The sequence below is a fragment of the Odocoileus virginianus genome, chromosome 27 (assembly GCF_023699985.2).
Source record: "Odocoileus virginianus isolate 20LAN1187 ecotype Illinois chromosome 27, Ovbor_1.2, whole genome shotgun sequence".
Taxonomy (NCBI): Eukaryota; Metazoa; Chordata; class Mammalia; order Artiodactyla; family Cervidae; genus Odocoileus; species Odocoileus virginianus.
In genome coordinates this window covers 44852153-44876692 of record NC_069700.1, presented here as the reverse complement: position 1 = coordinate 44876692, position 24540 = coordinate 44852153, and the positions used below count along the sequence as shown (strand labels likewise).

The window sequence follows — 24540 nt, the reverse complement described above, 5'->3', positions numbered from 1 at the left end:
TGGAGTAAGGCCGCCACAGGCTAAGGAATGCCACCAGCCACCAGAAGTTGAAAAAGGCAAGATTGGGCACACACACCCCAGACTCTCTGGAGGGAGCACCACTGGGACAACACCCTGATGTCTGTCTAGTGATACTAACTTTGGATTTCTGGCCTCTGGAAGGGTAAAAGAACAAATTTCTGTCGTTTTAAGCCACCAGGTTTATGCTAACCTGTTATGGCCTCTGTCGGATACTAATAGACTTGTACTCTGCCAGCTACCTTGAGAGGTTTGAGGGTCATGAAGTCTAAAGAGCGCACCACTGAGGCTCTTGTGGGCAGGCAACGAGTAAAGGAATAAAGAAAAAACACAGTTTAAGTCACAGTTGGAGGTGCCGGGGATTGAACCCGGGGCCTCGTACATGCGAAGCACGCGCTCTACCACTGAGCTACACCCCCTCACTGAATTACTATCTGTGAGGGTTCTTCAGGAAATACCTCACCACATTCTGTGGGCCTCTCCCCCAACTGGTGTTTGTTGTTTTAGCAGTATTATGTGTTGCAGCAGGATTTATGACTTTTTTAAGACAAAGGAGACGTCAGGGAGTTGTGAAGGATACTGATTCTTTCTTTAGCAAACAAAACTTGAAGTGGAACAAAAAATACTGAAAACGTGTCAGAAAATTGACCGAATTTTTCTTAGATAAAACACTTCTTGCTATTTGATGTTTGCTTTACAGGAATGTTAAGAACAAGATTTTAATGGGAAAACCCCAGGTGAAAATAAAAATCACCATCAATTAGTTCAGCGATTCATTCCCAACACTCTATTCATTTTTATTACATCCTGAAGGCAACTAAGAAGGTTCATATAATGGTCTAGGAGAATAGTGCTCAAGGTATGAATTAAGTGGGCAGATTCAGGGATGGAAAGAAGTGTGGAATTTTAAAAGCAAGTTAGTAGGTAGTTAGATATAGGTTGGAGAGACCTATTGGATTTACAGAGCAAGAAACAAAGTGGGAGGCACATAAATGAGAGCCTCATCATTCAAGAAATAGGAAGAAAAGCAAAAAAGAAGTTAGTTGTTCTTTTGCACCCTTGGCAATGAAAGTAAGGAGCCCTAAAAACAGGACCAAGCTGTGCACCCTGCGTTAACCACATGTTGCTTTTATTGTAATGGCATATAATCTTTTGAAATTTCTACCCTATATTTCCTATGGTTTTCTCATACTAAGTTTCTGACTTTTCCACTCAATCCTCTTCTCCCTTAAATTGCAGAGGTGAATTTCCTTGGAGAAGTCTATGATTGGAAAGGGGGAAAAATTCCATCTGGACCTGAGCCCTAATGTAATACATAAAACCAATGGTGAAAATTCATGATATTCTTCTACATGTTTAGTCTATTCACCTTTTGCAACTTGATGAATTCCTGTGCTTCAGTTCAGTTCAGTTGCTCAGTCATGTCTGACTCTTTGTGACCCCATAGACTGCAGCACGCCAGGCTTCCCTGTCCATCACCAACTCCTGGAGCTTGCTCAAACTCATAACCATTGAGTTGGTGATGCCATTCAACCATCTCATCCTCTGTCATCCCCTTCTCTTCCTGCCTTCAATCTTTTCTAGCATCAGCACCTTTCCCAAAGAGTCAGTTCTTTGCATCAGGTAGTCAAGTATTGGAGTTTCAGCTTCAGCATCAGTCCTTCCAATGAATATTCAGGACTAATTTCCTTTAGGATTGGCTGGCTGGATCTCCTTGCAGTCCAAGGGACTCTCAAGAGTCTTCTCCAACACCACAGTTCAAAATCTTCAATTCTTCGGTGCTCAGTTTTCTTTATAGTCCAACTCTCACATCCATCCATGACTACTGGAAAAACCATAGCTTTGACTATGTGGACCTTTGTTGGCAAAATAATGTCTCTGCTTTTTAATAAGCTATTTAGGTTGATCATAACTTTTCTTCCAAGGAGCAAGTGTCTTTTAATTTCATGGCTGCAGTCACCATCTGCAGTGATTTTGGAGCCTAAGAAAATAAAGTCTGTCATTGTTTGCACTGTTTCCCCATCTATTTGCCATTAAGTGATGGGACCAGATGCCATGATCTTAGTTTTCTGAATGTTGAGTTTTAAGCCAACTTTTTCACTCTCCTCTTTCACTTTCATCAAGAGGCTCTTTAGTTCTTTGATTTCTTTCATAAGGGTGGCATCATCTGCATATCTTAGGTTACTGACGTTTCTCCCGGCAATCTTGATTCCAGCTTGTGTTTCATCCAGTCCAGCATTTCTCATAATGTACTCTGCATATAAGTTAAATAAGCAGGGTGACAATATACAACCTTGACGTACTCCTTTTCCTATTTGGAACCAGTCTGTTGTTCCGTGTCTAGTTTCAACTGTTGCTTCTTGACCTGCATCAGATTTCTCAGGAGGCAGGAAAGGTGGTCTGGTATTCCCATTTCTTGAAGAATTCTCCACAGTTTGTTGTGGTCCACACAGTCTTATGGTTGGAGCATGTGAATACATTTCTCTTAACACAGTAGATACAAGTGGCAAAAAGACACCATAAAATTGTACTTCGAAAACAAAAAGAGAAAAAATATGTCAACAGAATAGAAAATGACCTATTACTCCTATTAAAGAAAGTCTGGCTCCTGAGTGCTAGCTCTTACTTTTTCTTTGAAGAGGTAAATCCTAAAATGAAGACATTTAACTTGGGAAAGATCTTATTCTACTTAAAATGTTGATGAAATCAAAAGTACAATGAGATATCACACCAACCAGAATGGCTATCCTAAAAGAATCCAGAAGCAATATATACTGGAGAGGGTATGGAAAGAAGGGAACCCTCCTACACTGTTGATGGGAATGTAAACTGGTACAGCAGCCATTATGGAGTAAAATATGGAGATTCCCTAAAAAACTAAAAATAGAGCTATCGTATGACCCTGCAATCTCACTCTTGGGTCTATATCCAGATAAAAACATGATCTAAAAGAATACATGCACCTCATTGTTCATTGCAGCACTGTTTACAGTAACAGAAGCAACCTAAATGTCTATCAATAGAGGAATGGATAAAAAAGATGTGCTACATATATACAATGGACTATTATTCAGCCATTAAAAATGAAATAATACCACTTGCAGCAACATGGATGGACCTAGAGATTGCCAAACTGAGTGAAGTAAGTCAGGCAGAGAAGGAGAAATATTGTATGACATCCCCTATATGTGGAATCTAAAAAACAAAGGATCCAAATGAACTTACAAAACAGAAAGAGACTCACAGACTTAGAGAACAAATTTATGGTTGCCGGGGGAAGGATGAGGGGAAGGGATACTTAAGGACTTTTGATGGCCATGTATACACTGCTATATTTAAAATGTATAAGCAACAAGGACCAGTTGGATAGTATATGGAACTCTGCTCAATGTTATGTGCAGCCTGGACAGGAGGGGACTTGGGGGAGAACGGATACATGTATATGTATGACTGAATTCCTTCACTGTCCACCTGAAACTATCACAACATTGTTAATAGGCTATTCCCCAATACAAAATAGTTTTCTTAAAAAGTTGCTGAGCAGAAACAAAGATATGAGCTTCCTAGTTCATATTGGAAGTTAGCACCATCTTGACTGCAAAACTAGCAAAACATTTTATTTAAAAGAAACTTGACATCTAATTCAATTATGTATACTGATTTAAAAATACTAGTAAATATCATATTACCACGAGAGGGGAGACAGTGTCAATTATAAGAATACAAAACTGGTTCAACAATAGAAATACATTTTTGCAATTGTTTTTACTACATTAGAATAGGAAGTAGGAAAATTGTTAATAAAATAAACCATATATTTATAATATATAATCATTTTAACCCACATTGGAACACTCAAACCAGTGACTCTCAAACTTTAACGTGCAGAGGAAACACTTAGGAATCCTGTCGAAATGTTGGTTCTAGTTCCATAAGTCTGAGGGGGAACTAACATCCTGCATTCTAACAAGGTACCACCAACTGCTTTGGTCCAAGGACCCAGGGTCTGGAAAATTTCTTTCCGATAGAGGGCGCAACAGTCTCAGATAAAATTACTTCCGTAACAACTAAATTTGCTGCTGCTGCTGCTAAGTCACTTCAATCGTGTCCGACCCTGTGCAACCCCATAGATGGCAGCCCACCAGGCTCCCCCGTCCCTGGGAATTTCAAGGCAAGAACACTGGAGTGGGTTGCCATTTCCTTCTCCAATATGTGAAAGTGAAAAGTTAAAGTGAAGTCGCTCAGTCATGTCTGACTCGTAGCGACCCGATGGACTGCAGCCTACCAGGCTCCTCTGTCCATGGGATTTTCCAGGCAAGAGTACTGGAGTGGGGTGCCATTGCCTTCTCCAACTAAATTATCTAGTTAAGTCCTATTCTCCGGTAAGAGTAAAAACAGACCCAAACTGGAAATTAGTTTCTGACATTTGAGATCTTCAGCCCAAGGTACTTCCCAATGGAGCTATTGATGCCTAACTGTGACTTCTTCACATCCACTGATGAAAATAAATTTCTCGATTTCCAAGTTTGGAACGCTGTCTTCTTGCTCAATCTGCAGTCTAATCATGGCCAACACGGCTCAGAGAACAAAACACGCTAAAAAAAAATTGACTTGAGATCGTGTGTTTTTCTTTTGTTAAATTCTGCCATCCTTGTCTCTTCTTTCCTGCTTTTTTTTTTCTTTCCTGCTTTTTAAATATTAATAATACTGCAAAGTGAAACCAAAGGCAAAAAGGCTCGTCAATTTGGTGACGGGTTTTTTGTTCGGAATCTCGAGCTGCTGAATGAGCCCAGGCTTTGTCTTTCCGTGTCATCTTTTCCTCCTTACGCAGTCACCATGAGTGTTGCCAAACCGGAGGAGCAGGAAAAGAGCAGCACTAATACTAATAGCAAATAGTTGCGAAATAGGCTTACTTTCTTTTTGAGCAAGGAAAAGAGTAAAAAGTGAAAGAAACAAAGGCCTTTCAAAAGTGGAGGTGCCGGGGATTGAACCCGGGGCCTCGTGCATGCTAAGCACGCGCTCTACCACTGAGCTACACCCCCTAGCCCGCAGCAAACCCTCGGGAATATATTCAAGACAGAAGACAGTTTTGGGTCAGTTTTACAAGAATTAACATTAAGCTAAAGTCTAGGGTGTCAAATTTCACTTATTTCCAAAAACCTTAAATCTAGAATCTAAATATAGGCCCTATATGATGCTTTGCTAAAAGAAGAGTAAATTGCATTCTAGACGAAGAGCCCCCGTTGGTGGTCCTGGGACCTTTTTGCTTCTGTCTGTCTGGAATCACTTCCCTGCCGCAGTTAGAAGAGCTTGATGAAATATTTTCTCTCCTTTCTTCACTTTCTCTTTCCTAGATACTTTAAAGGACTGCCAGAAAGTCACAGAGTATAATGCGGTGGAAAGCAACCAAATTAGCTCCAGAAGAGAAGATGGAAGGACAAATGGAGAGCCGTTTGTTTCGGCCGCCGAGAGAGGGGGCTCCTTGGCTACGATCGCACCCCCTTAGGGGTAGAATAGAAGGCCATTTAAGGTTAATGTGATGCGCCTTAACCCTCGGTTAGAAACCCTTCGCACTGATGCTGGACCAGTTCACTCACCGCATCCTTCTCAGAGGCTCTGAGTCTCCCGCGTCCAGCCCCATAAACCAACAGAGCCTCAGGTAACATTGGGAAAGTTTCTTAAATAGGCAAAAGGCACAATAAGGTACTGCGGTAAATAACAATAGCAAATAATGCAATAACAATAGCAAATAATGAACTCAGTTCAAGATGTTAGAAATGAACAAAATAAGCCAAAAAGAAGGAAGGGCTGATAAAGACGAAAAGAAAATGAGTTTTGTTTTTTGTTTTTTTTTTTTTTTTAAGTAGAACTAGTTAAAGAAAAAAAACTGGATATTTGAAAAGTCGACAAAGCTCTAACCATTATAATCAAGAAAAGGAAAAAAAAAAAAGTGCAGACACACAAAACTAGAACTGATGGGAGGAAATATCTATCAAATAACTATCAAACAAAAACTTTAAAAAAAATCATAAAGACACAACTCAGCAAATGGCTTGAAAACTTCGATGAAGTGGATTTTGTAAATGCACTATACCCAAATTACTTCTTGTAGAGACAGAAAGTCTAAACATGTCATTACTATAGAAAAACAGTTGAACAGGCAACTCCCCCAAAAGGGAACCAAGCACAAATACTTTCACAAAGAAATTTTACCAATTTCAGAAAATCATGATGCAACTTAAAATTTTCAAAGCATGGAGAAAGAAGGAGCTCTTCCAGTTCATTTTATAACATGAGTACAATGTTCATCACAAACTTTTTCAGTTTGCACAGAAAATGAAAAATATAGTCTAATTTCATATAATACAGAATGTCCAAGTGGGGTTTATTCCAGAAATGCATCACTCATTATCAAGGAAGACATTAACAAAGATTCTCTCCTCTACCAATCTCTACTCAGGATTCCCTGAACTCTTTTCCTCATAGAACTTGACTTTTGGATTTCTGTTTTCTTCTCTGTGTTGTTCACTTTTAGCAAGAATCCTGTTAGGTTGGTTTGGTTAGAATCCTCTATTTGTATATCTGGTTACCCTTGATATCTAATTGTGTTCCTCATCCTCTACCATCCCCTAGGTAATGTCTGATCACCTTGGACTACTTTCAGCAGGAATCCTGTTTGGTTGGTTTAGCCAGAATTCTGCCTTACCTCAGATGTTACCTCTTAGTAATTTTCTATCCACTGACCCTCACCCACCCTCCCCTGCTTCTTAGCTATAAATTCCCACTTGCCTATGCTGTATTTGAAATTGATTCTATTTCTGTACTGAGGCCTTTTCAGTACAGGCCTTTTCAGTATAGGCCTTTCCCCTATCACAATATTCCTGAATGAAATCATTTTTACCTCTTATCTACTGTCCAGCTCTGGTTTATCTTTGACAACATTAATATAATCCATCAAATTAATAAACATAAGGAGAAAAACTATACATGATTATCTGCATAGTTGCACAATAGGCATTGACAAAAGTCAACATATATTCAACACTATAGAGGATTGAATAATGTCCAGCAAAAATTCATGTCCACTTGGAACCTGAAAAATGTGACCTTATTTAGAAATAGTGTCTTTAAAGATATAATTGGTTTAAAAGACATCATATTGGATTAGGGTGAGTCCCTAAATCCAGTGACTGATGTCCTTACAAGAGGAGAACATGCAGAGACAGAGATACAGAGGGATGAAGGTCATATGACGATGGAGGCAGAGATTAGAGTGATGCAGCTACAATCCAAGGATTGCCAGGAGTCACCAGAAACTAAGATGAGGCATTATTTGAAAGGAGATACAGATGTAAGGTAAATCTGGTTAATTAAAAACTCAGAAATAAATTAAAAAAAAAACACACACAACTCAGAAGCATGGCAGCAGGAAGAACTCCATGGATGTGCTCATCAGAGAAACTGTGGAAATTTTATAAATTATCCGGAAATGGTTCTAAGGGCATATGTCATATTAAGAAAGGTTAATTCAAGAAAACATACTAAAGTTCAGTAATAACAATGAGAATCTGTGTCATCTGAATCACAACCTACTCCCTCCCTCTCTCTTCCCAAGCCAAGCTGACAGAAACTCTACTCCAAACTATACAGCCAAGGAAACAAAGTTCCCACTCCCCCAACCCATTTCCATTTGGAAAGCTCTGGTATCTTTCCTCCATTTCTTTTCTTTTCTTTTTCTTTCCTCCATTTCTAATCATACCCTCAGCTCCTTCTTGCAGACACTAAGTCCTGGGAAAGTGCAGCCAAGAGGTGAGGGCTCTCATCTTTCCACTCATGGAAAACAGATTCTATTTTATCATGTCCTGAAAATACTGGGGCCCCTTCACGCCCATCATGAGACAGAGGTTCCAGGCCAGGAGAGAGATGCCAAGAAGACCTAAGGTGTTGCCTCGTGCCCAGCACCCAGCTACTATAACAGGAGTGTTACTCAGAAAGAAGTATGCTACTGTCTGCCCCCAGCTGAAAGGCTGAAGGGAATCCTTCAAGTTGAAGCAAGAAGCTGATGAACAGCAATACAAAACTGAAGAAAAATATACAACTTCTTGGTAAAGGAAAACAGACAGATAAATATAGAATCCTGTAAAATTGTAATGTAGGTGTATAAGTCATCTTTGAATCTGGTATAGAATTTAAAAAGCATAAAACTTAATTATAACTCTAAGTTAATGATTACACCATATAAAAGATATTTTATGTCATCAATAACAAAGTAGGAGAGAGCAAAGATTATTATAACTTTCAGATGTTTTATGTAATTGCATTGGTAACCACAAAGAAAACAGCTATAGAATATACACAAAGGGAAATGAGAAGGAAATCAAAGCATGTCCATCTCAATCAGTTGCAGCAGCTGTAACAGAATCCTCATGTATTCTAAAACAAGCCCCTCTCATTCCAATAAACATTAAATCTCTTGAAAATCAGGAATGAGAATAGAAGTCAAAATAATTTGGTTGAGGACAGAGAGAAATTATTGATGCCATGTGCTATTTTTGGTACGAGGTAGCTGTTTTCAACCAAAAAAAAAAAAAAAAGAGAGAGAGACAGAAAATATTCATAGGTGGTAAGAGTTCTGTTGCCTTTTTATTTTCTGGTTAAAAACTGAAAGGAGATTCTGATTTAAATCCCAAGAGGTCCTCTTGAGGCTTTTGCCTGGAAGCATGATTTAAAGTGGGGAACTGCTTTTAATACACTCTCACTTCACTGTCCCAGAGACCAAGCAGTCATATTTACTTAGAACCGATGGTTCTTCTCACGTGGGCACAGTTGCTTGTCTCAGCAGTTTTTGTAAGCTTTGAAAAGACATGGATCATGTGAGCAAGAACCTACCAATGTGGAAATTCTAAAACAGGATCCAAAAAAGATGCAGGCCAGAGGAGGCAGTTGTCTAGGCTGACTGCTAAACATTTCAGAGGCAGGAGTCTGGTGAGGTCAGATATGTGTGTATTCAAAAGCCGATGAAGCAGACTGAGATCACCAGAGTTATCTATTGATATGACTATATTAATGAGTCTCCTCGGAGCCCTCTGTCAGGTAGAGAAAGGGGACTTATATCCCTACTTCCATACGCTGACTAATGTTCCTCCTAGACAACTCTGATTTGTTGATGGTCTATATCTTCAAAAATTCAAGTTACACTGTGCTGGAGACACAGTAACTTCTTAACGCTCTGTAAAGGAAGCTACCCCTTTGCCAATATCTACCCAGATGACTGCATTAATAGTTCTAATGTGAGGATCTTTGCTAAAGATTTAGGAGGTAACATCTATACTGAGAGTACATATAATCTTGGCTTTTTGTGAGTTTGGAATGCTATAATATAGAAACATGGAGATTTTTATTTGTCTTGGCAACCTCAATTAAAAATTGAAAAATATTGAGAGTTCCCTGGCTGCCTAGTGGTTAGGATTCTAGACTTTCACTGCCATGGCCTGGATTCAATCCCTGGTCGAGGAACTGAAAGAAGGCATGGCTCTCTCCTCAAGAAAGGAAAATGCTAAAGATTTCTTAGAGGAAAATTAGTTCAGTTATGAATATTGACTGGAGAAGGAAATGTCAACCCACTCCAGTACTCTTGGCTGGAAAATCCCATAGCCAGAGGAGCGTGGTAGGCTACAGTCCATGGGGTCGCAAAGAGTCGGACACGACTGAGCGACTTCACTTCACTTCACTTTATGAATACTGAATCCTACTCTAACGGCAGAATTTTGAAGCTAAAGAAAAATGCCAAGAAACATGATTTTAAGAATCTAGAAGGACATATTCAAAAACAACAATCTACCATTACAGGGAAATTTTGACCATCTCAGAACTCTCATACATAGCAACGGATTTTAGTGTCCCCAAGATGACCATTTGGTGGCACCTAAGTCATTCTCCAGAACTCTGATGCTTTCATCATGTACAGGAAAGCATTTACAACAGCAAGGACGAATTCCTCCAAACTCTCAAAGTTATTATTAGGAATACCTACCAATAAGCTCTTTGGGTAGCTGAATCTTTTCTATCTGTATTTATCATACCTCCCCTTCCAAAAAAAGGAAAAAAAAAAAAACAAAACTGCAAGTTATGGCAAGGTTTCAGTCCTTTATCTCGAAAACTGTTTGGATATTTACAAATAAATTTCATTCAGTTGTCCACATTAAAAAAAAATTAAATATGTTTCACATTTTACTTCGTCAGGTAAAAAGGGCAGAACTTATTTAACACAATAAGAACTCTATCTAGATATAAGCTTATATTATAATTTAAAAGTTACTCAGGAACAATGAGTTAAAGAAGCGCATACAAAATATAAAAACAGAAGGAGGGAGCGGGGAAAGAAGGGGAGGCTGTAATGGGGAAAGAGTGGTAGGGGAAAATAAAGGAAAGCTTTCCTTCCTCTCCTCAAACCTATTCCTTGACCCAGAAACCGTCCAGAAAAAGAGGGGATTTAAAGAAAATTTCCTGTGGACTTCACATTTGCTCTTGTTTTTTCTGCTTTCTGTGTTTCTTGCTCTTAGATGATACTGCGAAATCTAACTATTGTAATTGGACTTGTTAATTTGGTACCTCGTTTGTTTTTCGGTTTCCTCAGTCCTGAGCGGCTTGGTACTCCCTCAGCCTCTTTAATCATGTCTTTTGCCAGCTGACTCAGCTACCGTTAAGGCCCTAGGGCAAAAATCGGTCCATATTAAAAACAAAACAGTTCTTGTTTTCTGTGTGACTTAAAAGGCCTGAAAGAACGAAAGAACCAGAAAAGAGGGCAGGCGGTGGACGTTCTTAGCAAACGAGGATGCGTCTAGAGGCCTGTTACATCCCAAAACTATTCCACACCTCTACCGAGAAAACTGGAGGTGCCGGGGATTGAACCCGGGGCCTCGTGCATGCTAAGCACGCGCTCTACCACTGAGCTACACCCCCTCCCGCTTGGTTTTCCTCAGAATTATTCCTATGACCTAATACATCTTCTGCAAAAGAAATTTTACCTAATGAAATTCAATCTTTGAATTTTCTCCACTGAATACTGTCTTGTAACTAGGCTATAAAAACGAAAACTAAATACTATACCGAAAGTCCCGTCTGGTCCTGAGCTCTCTCACTACGGGTCACCCTCTCGGACACCAGCTCGACGGCCACCTGCCTGTGGCGAAGGGGGAGCTCCTGACTGGCCGCCCCCAGGGAGAAGTCTGGGATAAGACTTCTGCTTAAACAGGTTGCCAGAAAATCGAAAGTATAATGCCGGAGGATAAAAAGAAACCCTGAACGGCGCCGTGGGGATTTACGTCCAGGTAGGCGAGAAGACTGGGAGGCAAGTGTGACAGGCCCGCGTCGGTCGCTTCCCTCATTCGGGTAAGCTCCCTCGTCAAGACTGAGTCGGGGACACGCGTGGTGGCTGCGTCTCCCGGGCTCTGAACCTCAGGTCTCGAGAACCACCGAGACTTGCGCGAGGAAGAACCGAGAAAGAAACAGAGCAGCCTTAGAGCGCCCCCTTTCGAAACTGAACTTTACCCAGAAGGAAGGCGTTTTAAGGCGTAGGCTTGATCCGCAAAATGATTCAGCTGTGTAAACCCTCCAGGCGCCCGCGGTAGGTAGACCCCTTGCCCTCCGAGTGGCAACCCTCAGGCGCTTCCCCGCCTTTCTCTGACTTTGGGTACCAGGGTCAACCCAGAAATGAGTATTGGGAGCAAATCCTAAATCCTTTTCCATCTAAGCTTTCTTCTGATTCTCACTCCTGTGGACTCTTTTGGAGACCTGACATTACCACCTCCCTTTCGGCTCCTCCCCAGCTCCGGATCTGGCGGTCCTGGCGGATCCGACCCGGCCGAGCCCCAGAGGACTTGCGGGGGTCATCGGATTTTGGTGTCCAGTCGCTCAGTCGTGTCGGACTCTTTGCGACCCAGTGGACTGCAGCACACCAGGCTTCCCTGTCCTTCACTGTCTTCCGGCGTTTGCTCAAATGCCTGTCCATCGAGGCTGTGATGCCATCCAACCATCTCGTCTTCCCCTTCTCCTCCTGCCTTTGGGTATACAATGCCTGGGCCACAGGCGACTCTCAGAGAGGCTAAAGGGACATATGAATGCTTTTTAGACAACACTGGAGTGGGGGGGGGGGTGCGGATCGTGGGAGGTGATTGTCGGGGGGATCCATAGAGATGGAAAATCACCTGGAGGAACTGAATAAAGCTGTGGATTTCTGGGCCCCACTCTCTAGATGCTGAGTGCTCTCAGAATCTTGGGTTCTTATGTTATTCAACTGAAAAAGGGAACCTGCTACACTGTTGGTGGGAATGTAACTTGGTGCAGCCACTATGGAAAACAGTATGTTGATTCCTCAAAAACCTAAAACAGAGTTGTCATTTGACCCAGCAATTCCACTTCTGAAAATATACCCAGACAAAACTATGTTTCAAAAAGATACATGCACCCCCTAGGTTCACTGCATCCCTATTTACAATAGCCAAGACATGGAAGCATTCTAAATGTCCATGGACAGATGAATGGGTAAAGAAGATATGGTGCATATATACAATGGAATTTCTCTCAGCCATAAAAGAGAAATAAAGAAAGTCATTTGCAGCAGCATGGATGGATCTAGAAGTTATCATGTTAACTGAAGTAAGTAAGAGAGTGAAAGACAAATATCATATGATATCACCTATATATGGAAACTAAAATATGACACACAAACGTATCCATGAAACAGAAACAGACTCACAGAAATAGAGAAGAGACTTATGGGGGAGCGGGGAGGGACTGGGAGTTTGAGATTTGCACATGCAGATTTGGAGAAGAAAATAGCAACCCACTCCAGTATTCTTGCCTGGAAAATTCATGGACAGATGAGCCTGACTACAGTCCATGGGGTCTCAAGAATCGGACATGACTTAGCAACTAAACCACCACCACCAGGTGTAGACTATTCTATATAGAATGGATAAACATCGAGGTCCTACTGTACAGCACAGGAAACTATATTCAATGTTCCGTAGTAAACCATAATGGAGAAGAATATAAAAAAAGAATGTGTATATATATATATGTATAAATGAATCGTTTTCCTGTACAGGAGAAATTAGTATTGTAAATCAACTGTATACTTCAATAAACTTTTAAAAATTATAAATGTCCCTCAACTGAACCTGATAAACTTAAAAAAACTAGTTTGGGAACAACTGGACCTGAGACTCTAGGAACAGAAACTGACATGAACTAGGATCCTGGAAAAGTTAATACAGGAGGAGGAGAAAACAAGAAGGGAAAAGAGGGCACCCGCCAGCAGGAGACAGAAAGGTGGGAGGAAGACTGCTGAGGAGTGGGTCTTTCAAAGCTATGGTAAACAAAACAGTATGGCAAGGTATTGGCATAAAAAAAGACACACAGTAATCTCCCTGGTAGTCCTCCAGGGAGGACTCCAAGCTTCCTGGGAGGGGAGGGGAGAAGGGAGGGGGAAGGGAGGCATAGCTGATCAGGGAACTAAAGATTCCCGGTCCAGTGCACCAAAAAGATACAATTCAGTTGTTTTTAATGTTAAGGGCTTCCCTAGCTCAAGGGTAACGATCTGCCTGCAGTGCAAGAGACCCAGGTTTGATCCCTGGGGGGAAGCTCCCTGTAGAAGGGAATGGAGACCCACTCCAGTATTCTTGCCTGGAGAATTCCAGGAGAGAGGAGCCTGGTGGGCTACAGTCCATGGGGTCTCGAAGAGTTGAAAAGGACTGAGTGACACTGTGATAAAGTATCTAAATTTTAAAAATGAATTAAAGACTTGAACAATGAAGAGGAGGAAGGAATAAAAAGTACCAAAAAAAAGGAACAAAATTGAGTTCGGGAGATCAAATTTTGCTTGCAAATGGAATGGATGCCAAGATGAAAATCCAAGAGATCCACTAAGGAGTTTAGACTTCAAAAGTTTGTTTTCTCCTCTGGAATATAGTCACCTGTTTCCAAAGAGTGCAACTTGTGCAGAACTCATTTCCAGCTAGCATCAATAGTTTGCCTTTAAATTTCTAAATTTGCTTGTTAGAGGGTATTGAGATTCCTTCAGTCTGTATTTTCACTCTTGGCCAAACGATTATTAATAAGATCACAAACTCTAAAATGCTCTTTTCTTAAAATCATGTGTCAAGATGGTTTTGTTTCTGCAGTATCGTCCATAACAGAACTGAAAATGGCATGTCTGTAGCTTGTTGAGCTTTATATCTGACTCCATTTCTTTTTTACCTCTCTGAAATGTAAATTTTAAGGTTTTAAACTCTAAAGTTCTTTTTATGCAGTGCAAATACTGTGATTTCTAAATATGATGAGGGGAAGAAAAATCTGTTAAGCAGTCAAAGTAGTGGAGGCACAGAGTTGATTTAGAGAGAATGTGTGAAGGTGAAATCTGGAGCAAGGAAGCCTGACCATTACCTAGATCTCTGGGAAAAAAAAAAAAAAAAAAAAAAAGATGCATTCTTTCTTCCGCTTCAGTTCAGTTCAATTCAGTCAATAGAAAGGCCCGCCCCCCGCCCACCCCTGTCTACATAACTTTTGTACTTTACGTGAGAAGGGTCTCCCACGGTTGGCCGCGTGGCCTAATGGATAAGGCGTCTGATTCCGGATCAGAAGATTGAGGGTTCGAGTCCCTTCGTGGTCGCTTTTTTGCATTTGCTGGTCTGATTCCCTGCCAGGTTAGAGAGGCTTAAAATCTGATTTACTTCCTCTCACCTCTTGATGCTGTTGCCCGGTTGTGAGTTCAGTCAATTAATCGATCAATTCGTTCTTATTTAACAATTATATACTGGAGGCCTGGTGTTTGACGAGTGCTTTACGCATGAACGAGGAGGGAATAGCACGTGTCCTCAAGGAGCTTACTTTCTACTGAATCCGACAAATGAAATAAACAGAAACAAAAGAACTGAAACTTTTTTCACGTCCTATGAAAGAAATAATTTAGAGGCTGAAATAAAAAATTAGGGATGGGGCCTTCTTTAGACAGAATTTTATTATTCCTGGCTTAAGGAATAATACTGCTAACTCGCTGAGAATATGAAGGCACTTGGTCTTTACAAAGTTGAAATACTGAACTTTTGAAGGGGGAGGGATCACTTTAAAAATCAACTAAATGGGGAAACGGCGAGTTAAATTTCTGGAAACAAATATCTGACTAGGATTTCTATCACTGTAGCTCTGAATGGTTTGAAATAGATGTTCTCCAGATTTTCTTTAGCTACCATAAACATAATTGCCTCTACCTCCTCCCTTTAGAACAGCGTAAAGGCAGAAGCCACCAAAGGCTTTTATTCAAATTGAACTGTCCTCTGGAGCAACTTCTGTGTAGTCATGAGACCTTTAGTTTTTAGCAAGAGCGTAAATGCCACAAATGGAACTGAACAGCAGGTAGGGTCTTCAAATAATTTAAAAACAGAACTATGGTATGATCCAGCAAACCCCACTTCTGGGTATATACTCAAAAGATTTGAAAGTAGAGTCTCAAAGAGATATTTGCACCCATGTTCATAGCAGCATTATTCACAATAGCCAAGAGGTAGAATGAACCTAAATATCCTTAGAAAGATAAATGGATGAATAAAATGTAGTATATACCATGGAATATTACTGTCTTAAATAAATGAAAGAAATAGACTTTGAGGACATTATTCAAAGTGAAATAAGCCAGTCACAAAAAGACAAATATTGTATGATCCCACTGACACAAGTGTTCAGTTCAGTTCAATTCAGTCGCTCAGGTGTGTCCGACTCTTTGCGACCCCATGGACTGCAGCACACCAGACTTCCCTGTCCATCAGCAACTCCCGGAGTTGACTCAAACACGTTCATCAAGTTGGTGATGTCATCCAACCATCTCATCCTCTGTCATCCCCTTCTCTTCCCACCTTCAATCTTTCCCAGCATCAGGGTCTTTTCAAATAAGTCAGTTTTTAGCATCAGGTGGTCAAAGTACTGGAGTTTCAGCTTCAGCATCAGTCCTTCCAATGAATATTCAGGACTGATTTCCTTTAGGATGGACTGGTTGGATCTCCTTGCTCCAAGTCTCCAAGGGACTCTTAAGAGTCTTCTCCAACACCACAGTTCAAAAACATCAATTCTTCAGTGCTCAGCTTTCTTTATAGTCCAACTCTCACATCCATACATGACTACTGGGAAAACCATAGCTTTGACCAGACGGACCTTTTTTGGCAAAGTAATGTCTCTGCTTTTTAATAAGCTGTCTAGGTTGGTCATAATTTTTCTTCCAAGGAACCAGCGTTGTTTAATTTCATGGCTGCAGTCACCATCTGCAGTGATTTTGGAGCCCCTCAAAATAAAAGTCTGCCACTGTTTCCACTGTTTCTCCATTCTATTTGCCATGAAATGGTGGACCGGATGCCATGATCTTAGTTTTCTGAATGTTGAGTTTTAAGCCAACTTTTTCACTCTCCTCTTTCACTTTAATCAAGAGGCTCTTTAGTTCGCCAAAGATACATAGTCCAGATCTACAGGTTTGAAGGAAACAGCAGGTCACCATTACCCCTCACAGAATTAAGAAAACAATACTATCCTTTAAGGAATTACACCGCTGGCATGGTCAAGCAGACATTCCTATCTTTGTACAGATGTACATTGTACATTAAAGAGGGCCCTGTCAGACAGGAACTATGTTATGTTCAAACTTTCTTGTGCAGCCTGAAAAACTTAAATCCTATTCCATCATAGAGTATATGAAATAATCAAATTCATAGAAACAAGTAGAATGATGATTACCATTTTATGGGAATGAGGTAAAAATGACAGCTATTTAATGGGTACAGAATTTCAATTTTGCAAGATAAGGGTTCTAGAGATCTGTTCCACAGCAATATGAATATTCCTAAAACTACTGAACAGTACATTTACAATGGTTAAGACTTTTTTTTTGCAATAAATAAATAAATATTTCTTAAAAAACCAGTTGGCTATAAATGTATGGGTTGATTTCTGGATTCTCAATTGCATTATATGTCCATCTTTATGCCACTACCATATCATGTTGGTTACTATAGCTTTATACTAAGTTTTTAATTGAGGAAATCTGAGTTCTCCACCTTTGTTCTTCTTTTTTAAGATTTTTGTTTGTTTGTTCATATCGCAATTTGGTATGAATTTGAAGAATGGCTTTTTCTTTTCTGTAAAAAAAAGTTGTTGGAATTTTGATAGATATGAAATTCAATCTGTAGATCACTTTGGATAGTATTAACATCTTAACAGTATTAAGTCTTCCTATTTAGGAACTTGGAATTTCTTTCCACTTATTTGAGTCTTCTTTAATTTCTGTCAGCAATGTTTTGTAGATTTCAGTGTACAAGTCTTTCATTTCATTGGTTAAATCCATTCGTGGGTATTTTATTCCTTATGTGCTATTATAATTGAAGTTGCTTTCATAATTTTCTTTTCGGTTTGTTCATTGCTGATATAGAAACACAACTGACTTTGTATGCTGATCTTATACTCTGCAACTTTGCTGAATTCATCTATCAGTTGTAGTTTTCTTGTGATCCTGTCATGATATTGCCATCTGTAAATAGAGACAGTATTACTTCTATCTTTTCCATTTGAATGGCTTCGATTATTTTTCTTGTCTAATTGCTTGAGAATGATGTTAGCTGTAGTTTTTTCCATAAATGTTCTTCATCATACTGAAGAAGGGCATGATATTTTAAGTGGTGAAATACAGTTTGCTTCTCACCTCACGTTCCATGAAATGGAGATATCTGTAATAAAAATGTATGAAGTTGGGTTAAAATAGGAATACTGTCATTTCAAGTGCTACCCTTTTATATCATTTATAAGAAATTGAAGGATACTAGAGCTGATGAGTTAACTGACTTCTCTAGTAAATTTCATAGAGAAATCAGACTTGTACTATGACATTCCTAGGAACCCTCTGACAGTAAACCACACTCATCTCATTTACAGTCAGACCTCCATACCTGCAGGTTCTGCAGCCACGGATTATAACAACTCCCTATCAAAAATATTCAGAAAAAATATTCCAGAAAGTTCCAAACAGGAAAACTTGAATTTACCATGCACCACCAACAATTTACATAGCATTTATGTTGTACTAGGTATTTAATCAAGAGATGATTTAAAAGTATACAAGAGAATGTGTGTAGGCTATAAGCAAATAACTATGCCACTTTATATGAGACTCAAGTATCCATGGACTTTGGCATCTGCTGGTGGTCCTGGAACATCATGGATGCAAAGAGACAACTGTATATCCACTCATCAATAGGCCTGTGTTGTAGTGGTTATAGTTTGGTCACTTTTGGACCTACTTTCTGTATTGGGTATTCCACATTTTTTTAAAGTATCTTTTTTTTAAATTTCAGCTGGAGTTATCCATAATTTAGTTGAATTTTTAACTTCACTTTAAAAATCTTAGACTTGGTTTTATGCTCGTCAATATTGGTTAGGTCAATCATATGAAATCAGTTACTAGGATGAAGTTTATCATTCTAAGAATAGCTTAGTCAAACCTTCACTTATTGATACTTTAACTTTTAATTTCTTGTCAAATTATGGAATGCTTCACAAATTTGCATGTCATCCTTGAGCAAGAGCCATGCTAATCATTTCCAACTTTAGTATGTGTGCTGCCAAGGCGAGCACTATTCTGCATTATTTATTCACAGTTAGAGTGAACTCTGGGAGTTGGTGATGGACAGGGAGGCCTGGCATGCTGCGATTCACGGGGTCGCAAATAGTCAGACACGACCGAGCGACTGAACTGAACTGAACTAAAAGCCAAACAAGTCAGGCACTCATTCCCGATTACCTTGCAAACAATTTTTAGCTAGTACACAATCATGTGTTTTATAAACTTCTTGGATATAACGAGCATCTTTTTCTGAAACAGAAAGCAGGAATCATGAGTAATACAAACAACAACTATTTTTATAAGGGAAGTCTCCAAGTAAATGAATACTTCCAATATTTCACCTAAGTTTTCAAAGTTTTCAAATATCTACAGGCTTTAATTTTCAAATAAACCAGCTTTCTTTCACCCGCCTAGTCGCTTACATTTTGACTATTTCAGGATAAAAATCAACGATCAAACAAGTAGAGTCATGAGTGGTCATAATGACAGAAATACATTGCCATGCATATATGAATCTTCATTATCATAGATCTTCACATAGATCATAGTTCATTAGTCTTGGGATCTGGGATATGTATATTCTTCTCTTGAGAGATAAGGAAATCCTGGAATATGGTGTTCCTGAGGCAGAATCAATCATTTGACTGGAATATAAACAACATAGGGTATAAATTTATTTCACTAGTTTAAAAAAATTAAATTTTAATTTTAATTCTATCCTATTCCATTTTATTCTTATACTTCTACTGCCATGGCTCCAGAACTACATTCCTTGGTACATAAAAAGCTCTCATGATATACTCGTTGGAAGAGTGGTGATTAAAAATACCCTAAATGTCTAGGGGGAAAAAAAGTGGATAAATGAAATAGGATATATCTATCCTGTGGACTGATTTGCCACGTTTAATTTCTAAGGAAAAAGATAGTGTTTACACGGAAAGAGCCCAAGATACATTACGTTAAAAAAAAAAAAGTCAGAGAATGGTATACTTTGTATGACTGCATTTCTGTAAAAAAAAAATATTTATATATTATACATACATGAATTCAGAGAAAATAGGAGTGTACAAAATATAATAAAATATTGTTGGTGGTTACATTTGGAGGAGGAAGCTATAACTTTCATACTTTATTCAGGAGGTAAAACGGCACTCAATTTTGACTAGGAAACAAAACAATAATTATTAGATGCCAGCGAGGGTGTGATTTACAAGGAAATGTTTGAGAACTAGTTCATGACTTCTGAACATGGAGAGACCATGTTCAATATAAAATAAATAGATTTATATTAAAATCCATAAATTTATATATATTTATATAAGATTTATAGATCCACAAAATCCATAAATCTATATATGCTTCAATTTCTTATAAATAATATAGATCCACAGATCTCTATTAAAAGCAATAAAGATCCAATCGATCTATATTAAACATCTATATAAAATATCTTTGCAGACAGTAGTGTGCAGTGGTAAAGAATCGTCCCGCCACCGTAGGAAACTCAAGTGACGCGGATTCCACCCATGGGTGGGGAAGATCCCCTGGAATAGCAACCAGGGCAGGGCCTCTGTCCGGGACGAAGCGGAAGAGCAGTCAAGAGAAGCAGGCGGGGAACTGGGCCACGCTCACTTTCTCTTCCAGTACCAAGGGGAAGGGAACTATCTGAGTCCCAAAACTCGCTATTTTAACATTTCCTCGCGCTGTTTCAGATAAACCAACCTCTCGTACTCTCCCGTCGTTATCAATCGTTCGCCCCAAATCTCGTGACTTCCGAAAATATCGCGATGTTTCAGCTATTACTATTTTCCTTAGCAGTCCCTGTGAGAAATTTTTTAAAGTCCGTTTTTAACACTATGTGTTGGTAAATTGCATATACACATTGCTCTTCCCACGATATTTTGTTTTAGAAATTAGGGGGTGGGGAAAAAAGGATGTGTCAGAAGTGGGATTCGAACCCACGCCTCCATTCGGAGACCAGAAGCCCCAAGGCGGGGAAGCTTCGCTTGAGTCTGGCGCCTTAGACCACTCGGCCATCCTGACACTTCGTGAAAAGGAGAAAGATTTTCCACTAAAATAGATACAAAGATCAGCGTCTCTGTGACGTATAGTCCAAGGAGTTAACTTCCGGGTCGAAAATAAAAGGCCACCCGTGGCTTGAAAAGGAAAAAGGTTTCTGTTTCTGGAGGGAAGGAAAGAAGAACCGAACAACGTTTAGCCCAAGTCGCTTGGTGGGTTTTCCAACTTCTCATCTTTACCGAAACCTTGAGCGTGGTTTTTGCCCCAGGCTTGTTTATTTTTGAAGACAGTGAGGAACAACAAAAATCCAACAAAAGCCCCAGATTGTATGGCATAGACCATTTTATTGTCTCTTGTTTGATTCCTTTTCGTCCCCAGATCTGCCTTGCCACTGGAGAAGTGTTTGTTTTGGGCTCCGAAAGCGACGGCCGAGGAACAGCCTTGGAAAGTCCTTGTAGGGCGACAACTCCCGCCGATGCAAGACTTGATGAGACCAGTTTCTACGCAAGAGCTTGACCTGTTTCAGGTCCAGAGAAACTCAGTGACACTCTTGCTTCCCAGCCTTCCTGGTCACTCTCAGATATTCCAGATTGAAAGTTTCCATGGCATCCATTGCCAGGTAGTAGATAAAATGGCGATTTTTAAGAGGGATGGCGGAGTGAAAATAAGGGGAACGTGCCACACTTCCTGACTCAGACTTTTCCAGCTCTTTCTCAGCTTTGTGCAAAGTAATATAAGCTTTGAGTCTGGAAGGTCACATATTTTAATGAAACCTTGAAGGGTAAACAGTAAGAAATTATTCTTCCAACTAGGCTGAAAGCTAAATATTTTCAGATGTCCATAATTATTACCTTAAATTCTACAAGTGGAATCACTAGATCTTTATCCAGTTTAGTATAGTTGATTTACAATGTTTTGTTAGTTTCAGGTGTACAACTTAGTGATTCAGTTACATATATACATATAGCCATTCTTAAAGTTTATCCAGTTTTAAAAGCTTTTAATACACACTGCCCACCTACCTCCCCCAAATTTTGAAGCAATTTACAGTCATGTCTGACTCTTTGCGACCCCATGGACTGTAGCCCCCCAGGCCCCCCCGTCCGTGGTTTTTCAGGCAAGAATACTGAAGTGGGCTGCAATTTCCTTCTCCAAAGGATCTTCTCGACTCAGGGATCGAGCCCGAGTCTCCCACATTGCAGAAGATAACCCAGAGATGACCAACAGAATACCATGATTAAACGGTTAACAACAAAACATTTTGCTGGGTGACACAGTTTTATTAGAGAGGTTCAATATTCATGTTTCAAGGATTTTTATATTCTGTAAATTGGTTACCCAACCTTTGAGGTGTTCATCCATCCTTGATTTGTGAAACTCATTTTACAAAAAATAAACCCTTCTGATAGTCTTTATTTACTAAGAACCCAAGAAGAAATTCCTTTTACTAACAACAATCCTATTAAGTCCTTTAAACACTACTTTCCATGTATAGAAACTATAGATATAAAACTCTAGTTTTATAGTGAGCTATAAATTTTACAAGGTTCTCATGTCAATCTTTAAAAACCAAACTGTGGCCCAAATTTAATGTCCTTACAATGTTACCGTGCTAACATTTACTTTTATTCCTGGTCATTTTTTAGTTCCATCATTTTCTTCCTTTATGGAATATTAAACTCCTGCTATTTTGATTTTATGCTTTAAATGATTTGAAGTACTTTCTGGAATAGGTAAGGTATAATTAAATATGTAAACAATTCTACAATTTATTAACGATATTTATTGTACAACATGGAGAAGGCAATGGTAGCCCACTCCAGTACTCTTGCCTGGAAAATCCCATGGACTGAGGAGCCTGGTAGGCTGCAGTCCATGGGGTCACTAAGAGTCAGACACGACTGAGCGACTTCACTTGCACTTTTCACTTTCATGCATTGGAGAAGGAAATGGCAACCCATTCCAGTGTTCTTGCCTGGAAAATCCCAGGGATGGGGGAGCCTGGTGGGCTGCCATCTATGGGGTCGCACAGAGTCGGACACGACTGAAGCGACTTAGCAGCAGCAGGCAGCATTGTGCAACAGGAGTTCCCAGAGGCCAGTGTACATTTTTTGAAAACACCTGCATGAAGGGTTTTGAAAGGCCTCAAAATTTAAAAGGGTGGGGCTTCCCTAGTGGTCTAGTAGTATAAGACTGTACTTCTACTGCGTAGGGCATAGGTTCCATCCCTGACAGGGGAACTAAGATCCCACATGCCTTGGGGCTCAACAACAACAACAAATTTTTAAAGAGTGGAGGGGACTAAAAAAAGATGACTGTGTTTGTTTATACCAATTTAAAAAACAGGATTTAATTTCCAACCTTGAAATTAATCTCTTGACTGTTTTATGTGGAAATGTACTTGAGGCAATACTGTCATATTTAAGTACTGTTTGCACAATGTGAAATCTAAGCTATTAATGCTTTATTAGTATTCTAGTAAAGTCAGTTTCCCTAGAATAATCTACACTGGTTTGACTGAACTTTCTCATTATTCTTTGCAAAGACCTCACAAAGAAATTACTGGGTTAAAGGAGGTGAAAGAGTGTAGTGATTTAATTGCATAATCAAGTCAAAATTTATTGCAGGGCCATGTTAGTTTGTAGTAACCTGTCAACCTCAAGAAAAAGTGCACTAAGGAAGAAATGCAGATCTAGACTTTCAGTTTCTCCTGACCACCATGGTCGGCACTGAGGTCTCCTGAAATCACAGTGTTTCCCTTATCCACAAATGGTCTTTTGTCTAATCCCACTTATTTCATGTTATTTTTTTCTCTTAATTGACTTTATTAATTTTTCCAAGGACAGAGTTAGGTTCTCTTGTATTCTCAACATCAAGTTCATCTGGGGCACCTAACACTGTTTAACTTTTTTTCTGAATCAGTGAATTGTCATTATGCATTTGTGAAGAAGCAATCCATAAATAATTGGTACAGTAAGAATCTTTCTAGTTTTATTTTGCTGGGAGATGTGTGATTTCCATCCGTACTTTGGTCATGATCACTGATGAAGATGTTAACAAATGGATCTATTTACTATATGCTAGCTCTTGCTCTTACTTAGTGCTTTTAAGTGTTGCCTTTAAGGCAACTGTCACGTGCATTCTCTCATCTTGTCAACTGCCTATCCTAGATGGCAGTTCCCTTTCATTCTCTGAAACTTTCCCTTCTAGGCCTTGTGTGCTCTCGGGGAAGATGCTCTTCTGTACCCACCAGGTCAGTATCAGAAAAAACAAGAGCAGCTGAAGACAAACACAATTTTCCTGAGACAACAAATAAACAAAACAATGAGTGGTTGAAGTATGAATATGTAATTAACTTCAAATGTTCTGAGGAAAGGACCAGAGAGGAGCCAAAAGAACTGGACCCCATGTTTGCCTAAAGGGGTCCATATTGTGACCTGATGAATCCAAATGCTTACCTTTCTGCAGATCATTTGCAGAGTTCATTTAACTTCATTCAAAATACCTCTAAACCCACCACCCATAAGAATCATAAGATAAACAGTATAAAACATGTCAGTTCACACCCTTTTTCTTCCCCCTATCCTCCACGTGGCCCACTGGTAACCACAAACCTTTTGTCCATATCATAGAAAGGGTAAAGTATACAGTTTTTTATTAGACTTTTTCTCATTCAGCATTGTTAGTAAGATTCAGTCTTGTAGTATATAGTATATCCCAGTTCAAATTGGAAGTAGCTTTGCTGAATCCAAAGAGGTTGCTTACCGCTGCTCCAGCTGCTGCTGTTAAAAATTCATTTAGATGCTGCTCCTATTAGCATTGAGTCTACTGGAGATAAAGCAGAC

The 24540-nt window shown here is 39.5% G+C and overlaps 2 long non-coding RNA genes, 5 other non-coding genes and 1 pseudogene across 7 annotated transcripts; 2 read left to right on the top strand and 6 right to left on the bottom strand.

Moving 5' to 3' along the window:
• Window positions 1-365: 365 nt before the first annotated feature.
• Window positions 366-437, bottom strand: TRNAA-CGC (transfer RNA alanine (anticodon CGC)). The gene has a single exon. It is a non-coding gene; the product is annotated as a tRNA-Ala (tRNA).
• A 4551-nt stretch (window positions 438-4988) lies between these two features.
• On the bottom strand, window positions 4989-5060 carry TRNAA-AGC (transfer RNA alanine (anticodon AGC)). Its single transcript has one exon. It is a non-coding gene; the product is annotated as a tRNA-Ala (tRNA).
• A 5848-nt stretch (window positions 5061-10908) lies between these two features.
• TRNAA-AGC (transfer RNA alanine (anticodon AGC)) lies at window positions 10909-10980 on the bottom strand. The gene has a single exon. It is a non-coding gene; the product is annotated as a tRNA-Ala (tRNA).
• Window positions 10981-14616: 3636 nt separating this feature from the next.
• Window positions 14617-14689, top strand: TRNAR-CCG (transfer RNA arginine (anticodon CCG)). Its single transcript has one exon. It is a non-coding gene; the product is annotated as a tRNA-Arg (tRNA).
• A 674-nt stretch (window positions 14690-15363) lies between these two features.
• Window positions 15364-20511, bottom strand: LOC139031494 (uncharacterized). Its single transcript, XR_011484009.1, has 2 exons — window positions 20399-20511; window positions 15364-17783 (listed from the first exon to the last, which is right to left on the bottom strand). It is a non-coding gene; the product is annotated as an uncharacterized lncRNA (long non-coding RNA).
• LOC139031669 (U6 spliceosomal RNA) lies at window positions 18591-18687 on the bottom strand (annotated as a pseudogene).
• Window positions 20512-20613: 102 nt separating the features above from the next.
• TRNAL-CAA (transfer RNA leucine (anticodon CAA)) lies at window positions 20614-20719 on the bottom strand. Its single transcript has 2 exons — window positions 20682-20719; window positions 20614-20659 (listed from the first exon to the last, which is right to left on the bottom strand). It is a non-coding gene; the product is annotated as a tRNA-Leu (tRNA).
• Window positions 20715-24032, top strand: LOC110135408 (uncharacterized). Its single transcript, XR_002313363.2, has 3 exons — window positions 20715-20907; window positions 21074-21314; window positions 23906-24032. It is a non-coding gene; the product is annotated as an uncharacterized lncRNA (long non-coding RNA).
• The last annotated feature ends 508 nt before the right edge of the window (window positions 24033-24540 follow it).